The sequence below is a fragment of the Bemisia tabaci genome, chromosome 4, assembly GCF_918797505.1.
Source record: "Bemisia tabaci chromosome 4, PGI_BMITA_v3".
Taxonomy (NCBI): Eukaryota; Metazoa; Arthropoda; class Insecta; order Hemiptera; family Aleyrodidae; genus Bemisia; species Bemisia tabaci.
The window spans coordinates 46,214,248-46,227,239 of NC_092796.1; positions in this window are offsets into that span (position 1 = coordinate 46,214,248).

Consider the following 12,992-nt stretch of genomic DNA (forward strand, 5'->3'; position numbering starts at 1 on the left):
ACCGGCCCTGTTCCGCCTGTCCGCAATCGCCACCGTCAAAATATGAGAATCCGCAAACGCCACCCGATTCTTAGAATCCGCAAACGCCACGTCCGCAAACGCCACCGCACCACAATTTTTTGTACTTCTTTTTTTGCGATCGCCCTGCTCTAGGTTTTAATGGCCCAGCTTTGATAAAGCACCTCTCAATAAATTGATAAATTAACTTATTTAAGATTAACAAAATAAATGATGCAGAATCAAGGTTCCATCATTTATCTTGTTAAACTAATGTATAGATGCTTAAGCCAAAAAATCATGTTTCATTAACAACATGTTTGTTAAAACACCTATAACTAAATGTAAAAAAAAAAAAAAAAAATAACAACGTAACAAGAAACACAATAAAACAGTGGGAAACACGGCAAAAATTACAAAAGCAACCGCAGGTCGTTCCAGCTGGCGACCCAAGCCATTATCAACTGCTTCAAAAAACATTAAATTAAAAGTAAGGCTAAAAAAAACACTCACATTTGAAAAACCCCTGTGACCAGCTTCAACGAACATTAGGACTGGTCCTAGTTTCAGTCCTAATTTTCGGGGCTGGCCACACGGGTGTTTCATTAGAAATGGCATTTTAAGCCTTACCTTTGATTTAATATTTTTTGAAGCAACAGCATGGCTTAGGTCGCCAGCCGAAACGCCCTGCGGTTGTTTTTGGAATTTTAGCCTTGTTACCCACTGTTTTATTGTGTCTATGTTATCATATGTATACATACATGAGAGCCGATTCCATAGAAAGTAATTCAAGTGACACAATATTTGTCAGAATGAGCTTAACGCACATGGATACCAGTCATCTGGAGTCTCTTCTCGGGCTGGTCCCGTGTCTAAAAAGAGAGGCACGTAACGCCCTGGGATTGTGGCGCTTATAAAAATAAAAAAAAATTCACACCACTGATAACACCCGATAATAAGATTCCTGATAAGCCTATACGGTTCGATTACTGAAACTATATCGGCACGACAAGTTAAGACTACCTTAACCGTGAAAAAGTGCAGCTTTTCAATGTCTCTTGGGCTGCTTTACCCTTTCAATAACAGGACCGCAGATCGAGTTTGCTTGTAAATCAACAACAACGAACGACAAAAATTGAGCATTCTGAGCGCTGACGTATGAACTATCAACCACTTCGGTATCCGCATTTTAACGAGCGAATTTTAAAGCAGCCGATAATTACCGTCACTGATTACCGATAAACTTTTCCTGCCTGGCATTACTGGTCATAAACTCAATTTAACCTTGAACAATAAAAGCTAATTAGAGGTTAAACCGAGCACTTTTATCGGTCCTACATAAATCAGCAATAAAGGACCGAGGAGAGCAGATAATCCGCAGCTGCAGTGCGAGGATGTCAGAATTTTTTTCCAATTTAATACCTTGAAAATATGGCGAATTTTCTGCATTGATCGACGACGCTGTAGGTATCTGGTGACGAAGAGTTCTTATTCATCTATGTTTGCGACGAGATGGATCCGATTTGACGTCAGTGCGAAGAGATCGTTAAAATCATATTATCGTCGATTCGCAGCACAAGTTGTATTTTGAGTCACAGACATACTTTTTCGACGAGTTGTTACTGATGGAAAGAGCACGCAAAAAAAAATTAAAAAAAAAAAAAAAAAAAAAAAACCGCATTTCCCGTGGAATAGGAGTGCGTTTCTGAAATTCCATTGAAATTTTTAGTGAAAAAGTCGAGTGCCCAGATATGCCACCGAATTTGTATAATACGACACAATTCGAAATCGAATACATGCGAATTTTGTGCATTCTCTTTTTGAGTTTCTAAACTTTCATTTTGGGAAATGTTAGTTAGACTGTCTTTGCTTGGAGTCCTATCAGTTTCCGTAAAACGGTAATTATATCAAGATATATCTTGATTGATGGCCTTTAGTGACGTATGAAAGTGCTTGCGCTGTGATTACCCTTCTCTGGCGGCAGCGGAGAGTATCACAGTTATTCTCGATGACTTGGAATTTGTTAGTGGTTTCTGAATCACTGACTGCAGCAGATCCTTTTGAGGGACGCGGAAATCTGTAGCAGTAGTTATCTCCAGTTATTAGTAGTAGGATCGACATCAATGAGACACTTTAAGCTAGTTCTTTTTCTCTCCCCCCCCCCCCCCTACTCGTGAAAGTATTTAACAGCTTGCAATCAATTAAAAAAACTAAAGTTCCGAAGAATGTGTAGTCGAATCGTTGACAGTTTGACTATCTATGTTTCCTTGATGGTGACCTCCCGTCAGAAAAAAACTTGTGAAAAAGCTCCCAAAACTATATTTGAACCAGTCGAACCCTCCAAACCAGAGAATTGATTGGAAACATTTGTTTTCTCCTCCGTGAAGAAAAAGCCGATGCTGAAAAAGTATAGCATTGAAGTTTGCTCTTTTTCTTTCTCTTGTACTCGAGAAAGTATTAATCAATTATTAAGTGTCAATTAAGAAAACTTAAGTTCCGAAGAATATTTAGTCTAATCGTTGACAGTTTATAACTATCTCTATTTTCTTGATGGTGACCTCCGCGCTAGTAAAGAGACCGGCCGGTCACTGAAAAATAAAAGCTGAAACACTGAAAAATATAAACATGTAACAATGAGTCGAATGAGCAACCATGTAGTTTCTGAGAGCAAACTAGCAACATCCTATGGAGGAAGAGTAATGGTTTTCAACGATGAAATAAACAGCTAATAGAGAGTGTAACTCAATTTTAAATATATGTGAGCAGGAGGAGAGGGGCCGGGTGTTTGGTTGGTTGGTGTGTGACCAATGGGTAATCACCGGTCTCACCTTGAACTGGCCACTGTCAAGGCTCTCTGTCACTGCTAACCAACTACTTCTTACCGAGCTATAACAGTTTCCCAATCCAAGTGAGAAATATCAGGCAACACTAACCCAATAACCGAACTTAGTACATTTCACAAAAACCTAAAATACTTAGTAAGATTTTCTTAAATTTCCTGCAATCATTGAGTTTGGATTGACGAATCCACTGTTAGTTTGGCTATGCTCAATGGCTGGAGACACATGGCCCACTTCTGTTCGGTCAAAAAGTTTTTTGGTGAATGACATTAATTTATCCTTTGCAACCATTACGTTAATTTTCGTCACTCACTTTGAATTGTTACTGTTTGACAATGCAATGAATGAAGTGAGTGAGTGAACTGCGTTGTTAAACCTAACATTTCCAGGTTAAATGTTGATGAGGTCTCCAGTAAATTTGCAAGAAAGAAGATGCAAGAGACAAGCTATTTAGGAGCGTCTTTTCATGACTGAAAGTCTCCACATTTAAGTATCGTTTTACTGGTCCATTGACTGTAGATTAGCCTGAATAATCGATCGTTAATTTTACGTCGCAGATTAATCGATCATTATAGGAGTCTAAAATGAATCACGTTTCGATCGATTGATCTTCATTTGTTTTCCTGTTGTAAGTGTTTTCTAATTGATAGGATCAAGTGGATGCGTATAACGACATCGGTTATAACAACTTATCGGTCGTAGCGATGCAATATCTGTGGTCCCGACCGAAACTACATTAGATCAATGTATTTAGGCATCGGATATAACGACGACGCTTTTGCGATATATCAGTCAAAGCGATGGAGTTTTCACCGAATTTTGGGTCCTGCTTTCGGTTACAGCGACCGAGGACCCGCTAGGTGGCTTTGTTTTGGTATTGCTTCATTGATAAACGCACAGCAAAAGGATTTTTGAAAACATGGTAAAGAGGGAGTTAGCTTATATTTAAAGAACTGGAATAATTGGAACGACTCGGCACTTTAAAATTCTTTTTTGGTCTATTAATCGGTGCAAATGGTGTACATATACATACTGTTAAACAGCAGAAAGTTACGGGTTATTTTTCATATTAACTCGTTTTTGGTTATATCATTGGATCTTTTTTTGAAAAAAATTTTACGTTTAAAGTGTGTCGAGTTTTTTTAGTAAAAATATAAAAGGTTTAAAACAAAATTGGTACAAAATATGGTTTAAATAAATGACTTAATTAATTGGAATTTTGTGTATCTAAGTTTTTTCGAAGTTTTTCTTATGCAAGATAACGGTAAAACTTAAACTTACATGATTATTTTGGATCAAAAATTCAAAAGAAGACACAAAATAGATTGAAAAAAATGTTACTGCAGTGCAAATATTAAGAGCCTTGTTTCAATGGTGGATCACTATTCTCCATCTCCTCAACTTACAGCGTCAGTGCAGCCTTTATTCTCCACCTTCAAACTGAGGTGAGTGCGTAAAAGTTCAACCATCGGTAATTACGACTATGAGATATAACAAATGAATTAGATCGTGCTCTTTCAAGCTTGTTTAATGCAATATCCACTGAGCTATAGTTTTTAATTAAACTGCTTTCGCAGAGCGAGTATTTGATAGATTTCATACGACCCGATTGTAAAAAAAAAATATCTCAGTCATGCAGCATCATGCAGATCATGCAGTGAAAATTATGTGGCGGTTTCTTACAAAGAATTGCTAAGCAGTCTATGATGTATCTCATGCTGAGAACTACCGATCTTTGCTATGCAGTAAAAACCGCCTCTGTTATAAAATATTCTGACTGCAGCTTGTTCCCGGTTTTAACAGAGGAGTTTAATGACATGACTAAAACCATATTCTCTAATAGAGGAGGAAACCAATAATGATTGTGACAGTGGGGTTATAACATGTGTTCGGCTGACTTTATAAATAGCGCAAAAAAACCTTGGAAAAGTTCGGTATTCGATCAACGATGTCGGTTTCGGAGAAAAAAAAATACAGGGTGAACACAATATCGCGGCAAAGCGATCGTGATAGACGGAAACTAGGACGTAATCATTTGGTGTACCAAAATCTGCGAACGCACTTGCTGAACAAAATGGAAAATTTCAGCATTTTTTAGTCATGAATGCGCGAGTGGGAAACATTAAAGAAAATGGCGTAAGCACTTTAAAAAGCTGCTTTCACGTAAATTTTCCGTTGTTGATCACTTTAGTAACGAACGCAACTTGAATTCACGCGCAATTTCACATCACATCTCTGTCTTTATATTCAATTTGTCCTCATGACTCATCTCTCGCCGGAAAGAGGGCATGAGACACAAGCACTTTAGGTATCTGCATCCTCCTCAATACTTTAAAGGAAAATACATAGAAAAAAATGAAGTATGACTATCTTCCACCACATGCAGGTTGAATTAATTTATGTTGCCATTTTCCATTTGGATTTTTATGTTTGAGCAGTGCCTTTCAATCAGTTTCATACCTAGAAAATTATTGTTTAGTATGATACTTGATAGAGGAGTTTTTATCTCATTGTCAATCATATTCAAGCAGAGAAAAATTATCGTAATCATAAGGGCACAGTTTCCTTGGCGCCGATTTTCTTTGCTCCAGGTAAGATTTTCGTTGTCACAACGAGAATGTGTCGTTGCGACGACGAAATCATATACTTGCCATGACAAAAGTTTCTCGTTGGGATGATTCTTCTTGTCACAGCAAAACATTTCATTATCACAAGGAGACGATTTTGCTGCAGCAAGAAGAACGTAGTAACAAAAAATTACCGTTGTCACAACGAAAAATTATCGTTACGACAGCAAAAAATTAAGGTCATCATGACTAAAAAAACTGTCAGCACTATGAATCATAACGACGCTAGAATATTATATGAATTTTTATTCTGCGCGCACAATTTGCAGTAAACCGACATAGATAATTTATGAGAATTGATGGTGAATTAAAGTTGTGTACTCGGCGTGATTCGGAGTACCCCCCCCCCCCCTCTCCCGCAATGCATTTAAAACGTGTACAGTCAAATAGAAGTGCCAGTCTTCCACTTGAAGAAATAGAATAAAATTTGGTGGCTTACACTTTATATAAACCCAAGTAAATTTCTCTAGAATAAAGGGCTAGTAAAAAGGGAAAAAACAAAAGCTTGAATAAAGCAGACAACAAATCTACATGACTGAACTAAAGCAGTGCCAGCACAGCAGTGTGTACATGCCGCTGTTACTGCAGAGCGACGTTGGTGACTTGAATAACATCTTGATAAATATGGATGAAAATAAGCTGAGCGATTTTTGGTCAAAAACTCTACCACACTTGCTGGATATTTTTGAGTAGCCTCGCTCGCGGCCTCTTCACAGCTCCTGTGCCACGGGATGAGTGGCTCTATCAAGATTGTGGGATGAAAAAAGCTAGCATCTTTGTAGGTTGTGAAAAATTGGAAATTTTGCCCTTCTACGAGACGATGGAACACCTCCTGTGCCTCGGAATGTGCGGTTCTATCAAGATTGTGAGATTTGGTTCTTGATTTAAGCTTAAATCTGATTGAATCAAGAATATTTTTTCTTGTCGATGTTTTTAAGAGTCTGGACTCTATATCCAATGTGTTTTTTTTTCCAGTGCATGACATTCGCTACCCCTGGAAAGTATGTGGTTGGTCCACGAAAGAGCCAACAAAAAATTTCAGCGGCCTACAATGATCGTGACCACTGCCACTATTCGGTCAAAACTTCGGATTTTCGACGAAAAATCGCTAAAAACGCAACCCACAACACATTCCACGGGGGTTGTTTCGGGGGGCTTGGGAGGTAAATTTAAACATTTTCAGATACATTCGGCACTATATTGCAAGTAATTTCAGCATTAAAATGTCCTTACGCTGACTAAAATAAGGGAACTTATCTGAAAATGCCGTATTAAAATCATATTATTTTCAGCAAATCTGTGTTCTCGAGCTCTTCGTTTATTTCATTTAAAGTAATGATGTTTCTGATTTTGATCACTCTTGTACAGAGTATACAACGAGGAGATATCGGCTTAGCAAAATAACCCCCCTCCCCCTACACACACCCAACCTTACGTGGGGACAGTCTTAAGTCTTATCAACAACATTGATGGAGCCTCCAATCTGGCAGAAGTCCATGGGGTTCCTGGTAAGGGCATGCACTTGGATCAGGCTCGGACTGCTTATATGCCAATTTCCCATTGGTAGATATACGCCCCCTTGGCGCGCCCCTCTGAGAGATAGCAAAATAAGAAGAGAAAAATAATTACGACCAAAAATATATGCTGAAAATTTCGTAAATGAACGGAAGAAGAGAAAGTTAGGAGTAAAGAAAGGTACTTTTACGCATGCACTGGAAAAAAAAAACACATTGGATCTAGAATCCAGACTCTTGAAAACATTGACAAGAAAAAGGACTCTTGATTCAAGCAGATTTAAGCTTAAATCAAAAGGAAATCCGCTCAAATTAAGAGGCTTGGTTCTTGATTTAAGCTTAAATCTGATTGAATCATGAGTATTTTTTCTTGTCGATATTTTTAAGAGTCTGGACTCTGGATCTAATGTGTTTCTTTTTCCAGTGTTATAGTGGTGAGCAGAGCTCCAAGGACTACTTTCTGAAGCGTTAAAACTATTCTGTGAAATTTTCACCTTTTTGTTGACATACAGGCGCTTTATCATCTCCCTCCTTCATTCGCTATGTGTAACTCCCTTGGAAGCGGACGTCGGCTCGATTTTTAGACATACGCACCCATTACAGACCTTTTGAGTGATCTTTAAACATATTTGTTCTTTTACGAAATAATTACTGAATTGGACACACCACAGCATATATCGGGGAAACTTAACCTATTTTTATCTCGAAATTCAAAGATAAGAGACATCTAAAGTGTAAACGCGGTACATAACTATTCACGCAAGATGGATGTCCACATAACATATGAAAAATGTAAGACGCGATGGCGTGAGTCCTGAATTCGCAATGCTCTGCTCTATGCTACTAGTTTGAAGCACCAGTACGAATAAGACGCACGCAAACGAACACAATATGGAAATAAAGCGAAGGAAAGGATGCATGTTAACGACGGCGCAGAGATACAACTATTCGTACTTGAGCTCTCAATGCTCTGCTTATTTGCCGTGAATGAGGTGTCGCTCAGATTCGGGAGAAAAGTCAAAAAAGAGGCCCGAACACATCTCTTCTACCTTCGACTGTGTTACTCACGTAGTGCTTGAGGCACCATTACAAATACAACAAAAGGAAACAAACACAATATGGAAAAAGAGGGAGGGAAAAGATGCGGGTTTACGACGGCGCGGCGCAGAGATACAACTATTCGTACTTGATGAACGTCCGTGCTGCATCTGAAAAATTGAAGGCGCGATGACGCGAACGGAGAGCTCTCAATGCTCTGCTGTATGCTGTCTGTCGCTCAGGTTCGGGAGAAAAGTTAAAAAAAGAGGCGCGAATGCGTCTCTCCTGTCTTCGGCTGTGTTGATACTCGTTCTTTCTTCTATTTTCAGGTTCTTGTCTGATTCTTTTTTCGGATGGATTTGCAGACCTACGTCTTTAGCTCCTTTAGACCGCAGCACTGGCTCGGTTCTTTAGGAAATAATGGTGCTTGGATGCATCTGGTGGCTTGAATTTTTTAATGTTTTCTTTACTTTCAGAAGTCTGTCGGTTACTTCAATACGTTCAATTTTGCAATTTTTACTATGTACGATTAATATACTTTGAACCTGAAAATAGCGTAAACTGGTGCTGCTTTGCCAAAATTTTCTGAACCCCTCTCCGCGTCGAGTTGCCCTACCAGGAAATATCATATTACGCCCCTTTAACCAGCCAAGGATCTACGCCCTCAGATGAGAGCCAGTCCGACCCTGGTTTGGACGCATTACTCTCTTTTTTTATCATGCTGATAAGAAGTAGGAAGTTGCGCGAGTTAAATTGAATGGTAACCTCATGAAGTTTGAAGTGAAATATTATATCTCATCATTTATGAATCAGTGAATTTTACATCACTGCCATGGTTAAGAAGGGGCCAGAGAGAGTTTTGGAGGAGTCCGAGTGGTTTCATGAGTATAATAGACAGTGTTTCAATTTTGGATGGCTTTCCTCTTGCCCCACTCAAAATGGAATTTTAGATAGATCATCGGGCGAATGGCGATTTTTTATCAAATTTTGTTTCTTTCGATTCTCGTTCGTTTTCGCTCATTTAACGATAAGTTGTGCGAATTATTCTGCCGAGATTTAAATGACCAAAATGATCTTCACAAAGCTCAAAATGTGCATCGTCGTTTAATTAAGGAACACAGGAGATTAGGAACAAGGAAGATATCAAATACATGTTCCTAAAAAAGCTACAACAAACGAATGAATAATTAAAAAATGAAAAGCAGTGGGACCTTTCATTACTAATCCACAATTTACGCCAATTGAAGTACCTAACCTAAACGGTCATTGTTCACCAATCCTACCTGAAAGGCTGGCACTCGAACGTATTCAGTTTTGGATAGATTCATAAGTGCGCAAATGCATACTCTTTCAATCTCATGGTTCACTCAATTCCTCGTATCAGGCAGGAAAGTGATCATAATCTTAACAACCATACGAGTTCTTATTGATGTGACTTCTCTCTCTCAGAAAGTGATCATAATCTTAACAACCATAGTAGAAAACTAAGTTCTCATTACCGTGGAAGTTAATTGGACAAATGAGCTGAGGGAATCGTCGAGCAAAATGGGTCTAAATTGTGGCGCGGAGAATTAGGGGTTATATGAATGGGTCTTCTATGAAGACCACGCGTGGTTTTCTGTGACCACAAAACATTTAAGTGCATGAGAAGTGCACTCAGCATAACGATCGATGACAGCATGGCAGCAGGAGTGTGATCGCGGGGTGAATGTAATTCACAACGCTTCATCATTAGGGCATCATCACCTACCTAATCATGATTAACCCTTTATTTCATGATGCGGACGAGACAACACGGCGCTCAAACAATGCCAAAATAATGGAAGTCATTTCCATACTTTAAATTCGAATTTTGCAGCCATATTGAACACACCTACGTCACAATGCAAACAAATTGGAGACTGCCATCTAGCTTTCAAAATGTGTCCTAATAGCCAAGGTGCAAATGTAGGCATTCCAATTTATGTTTTTTCAATGAAATTGCACAAAGAATACAATTCGCAGTACAAAACCGATTAAAATTAACTCTTAACTAAGATATTTAACGTTTTCATTCATAAATTCAAACCTGCCGCCATGAAAAAACTGAAGTCTGTGACTCGCATTCCCGCTCTAAACGTGACTGTAACAGTCCATTGTCAGCATACAGTCATAGGGTTAAAGAAAATCTGGGTTGTTTTTCATTGGAATAGGATGGTTCTAGCGCACGTAGGTAGGTATGGCTTTTTTAAAGACTTTTGCAGTGGTACTACGGGTTGGATGGTCGAATGGCGGCGAAGGTTTTGATAGGTTGACGGTAGTTAACGACAAAAAGGCAGTGTGCACTAAAATCAGGAGGACAGGCGGGAAGATCGGGAGATAGACAAGATGGAGCGAGAAAGAGACAGAGAAATGATACGCAGCGATGACGGTCAGTTCGGTGCACGAAGCATTTAACACGAGAGTAAGAGAACCTCACTTGCAAAATCGCCCGAAAATTTGCCCATTAAATCCGACCGTAAACATTAAATACAGCGAATTCTCTCTTGGTCATATAGGAGGAAAAAAACCTTCCACGCCATAAAATAATCGATGGCAGATAATTCGTTGCTGAAGTAGGTATGTCAAAACACCTAGTTCTTGGTACCTGATCTCGGTCGAAGTAGCAGGCGGCAGAGCATTTCCTTCTGCTTTAGAATATTTGGACTACATTTTTGCAATTTGGAACTATAAATTATAGCCCGGTTTAAAAACAACGTATGTGCCATTAGTTTCCCTATGAACATACGTGTTTTTCCAGAGGAGCCAGAATTTATAGTTCCAAACTGCAAAATGCACTTATTCAAAGCTTGAGCGGCGAGTCCTGCCGTCTTTTTAAAGGAAAATTGCACTGAAAAAAAAAGTAGCTTGGATCAAGCATGATGATTCTTGAATTTGCCGCCAAGAAATTTTTTTTCTTGCTTTAAGCTGACTTTTTCTGGATAAAAGAAAAATAATGCTTGGGTTAAGCAAGGAAGTAGCTTATATTAACCAGAAACATTCTTGATTTAAGAAGAAATACTTCTTGGCGGCAAATTTAAGATTCTTTTTTTTCCAGTGTGGAGAATAAGTTCGGGTCAAGGGATATTATACATGAGAGATTTGATATTTTCGTTAGGGGAAGAAATAAGTCTGAAAAGAAAAGAAAAATAAAGTATTGGGGAGTACACATCATTTGGGAAATGAGATATTTCATAAAAGAACGCAAAAAATTAACATTTCTTCCCAAGTTGCCACTTTGCTTGGAGAAAACGCTCTCAAGCAAGGGATGAAAGTGCATGATGATGCCGAGTCACAAACTCAAAACATACCGGTTAACCTGGTGCATAAATTAATGCGTTTTTGATTCCTACAAACGTCCACAGAATTTATCCATGGGTCTTCTACCTAATTACGAAAAGTTCCATAAATTTGAAATGCAGTAAATGAAGTACAGAGTGCACCATGCAGACCTGGGATGGACCTTCATCATCACCCCCCTGCGCCTCTAGCAGAGGGGAAAGAATACTGGAGGAGGCACTTGCGTAAGTAATGGTTACAATTTTTAACCTTGATATGAGCCCATGACATGTTATACAGGTCTATGATCTTATATGTGTATACTAGGGTGGCCCAAATTTGGCCGAAATTCTTTTCGTCTTACCCCGCAGAACTGAGCCATTTGATCAGAAAACACTCTCTGCCAAGTTTTAGCCAAATCGGATAAAAATAACCCGTGCCGACGGAGCCATTTTATTTGGGGGGGGGGGGGGGGGGTTACATTGAAAAACACTTTTTTCAGAAAAATTCATTTCCCGGAAAATGTGTAATTTCTAGAAAAAATCTGAGGTCATATTCGGCTTCAGAATCACGGCTTCACCGTATCACAAGAAACACCTAAAATTAACTCGTAAAAACTCTTAGAGCGTCAAAAAGTAAAAGTAGATTAAGTTCAATGATTGCAGTGGTGGGACGACGTACAAAACACGGACACACGACGGACAATATACAAGTTATATTTTGTCCGACTTCTCTTACTGACTTTGCGACGTTGGAATGCTCTTGGTTCCTTTTTGCAAAATGCAATCCAACTCGAAGGTCTCCTGCCGCAAATCGTGAAGTTCCACACTAGGAGATGTAGTTTTGAGTGGCGAGTCGCTGCTCAAGGCGCGACAGGTCTCGTTGAAATCGGAGCGAGTAAACGCGGCAATAGGGCCCCGGCGGGAGCGTGATCAGCCCGGAGGATAATAGCCGTTTCCGTTTTCCGGCGGAAGCGGCCGGAGCTTTCGGTCCAAAACACGCTGTTATATGACAAATCGGTAAACAAATAACGCGGGCACTAACCGCACTGCCCGGGTCGGGGCCACGCACTCGATGGAAATTAAAACGAGAGGAGAGCCGCGGCAGCGTAAAAAACCACAATTAAATTAAAGGTAACCGTAATGGTTTGATGGTTTTTAATTGTTCTTTTCCCATGCCCCGTGCGCCCGGGCCCAGGGCTCCGAGTCGGGACCTCTATTGTGGCGCTCGACGGCATATGGGATCCGCCGGCCGCGGCTTCCAGTTTATCTATTAATCGACTCTTAGGGATCCGCCGACCGACGACCGCGCACACCCGGCTCCGTCCTCGCAAATTCATCCACGACTTGCACTGCCGCCCAGAGGAAAAACGCCGTGTGAACCTTCCGTCGTTGCCAAATTTCCTTTGGCAAATCACGAATTTTCTGGAAAATTTGTACATATTTTTCAACCGATTTTTCAGGTAGTTTTGTTCGCAATATCACCTGAAGTTCTTGAAAATTTCAAGGAAAAATATTCATAACTTCCTTCAAACATGACTATTTTCTAAGAGGAAATTTGGCACCCCTCGAATGTTCATACGGCGTTCTTCCTTAGCACGGCAGTGCACCCATCTTACACTGGAAAAAACCACATTGGATCGGCATTCAGCGAGACTCTAGGTGGATTAAGTGAAAAAT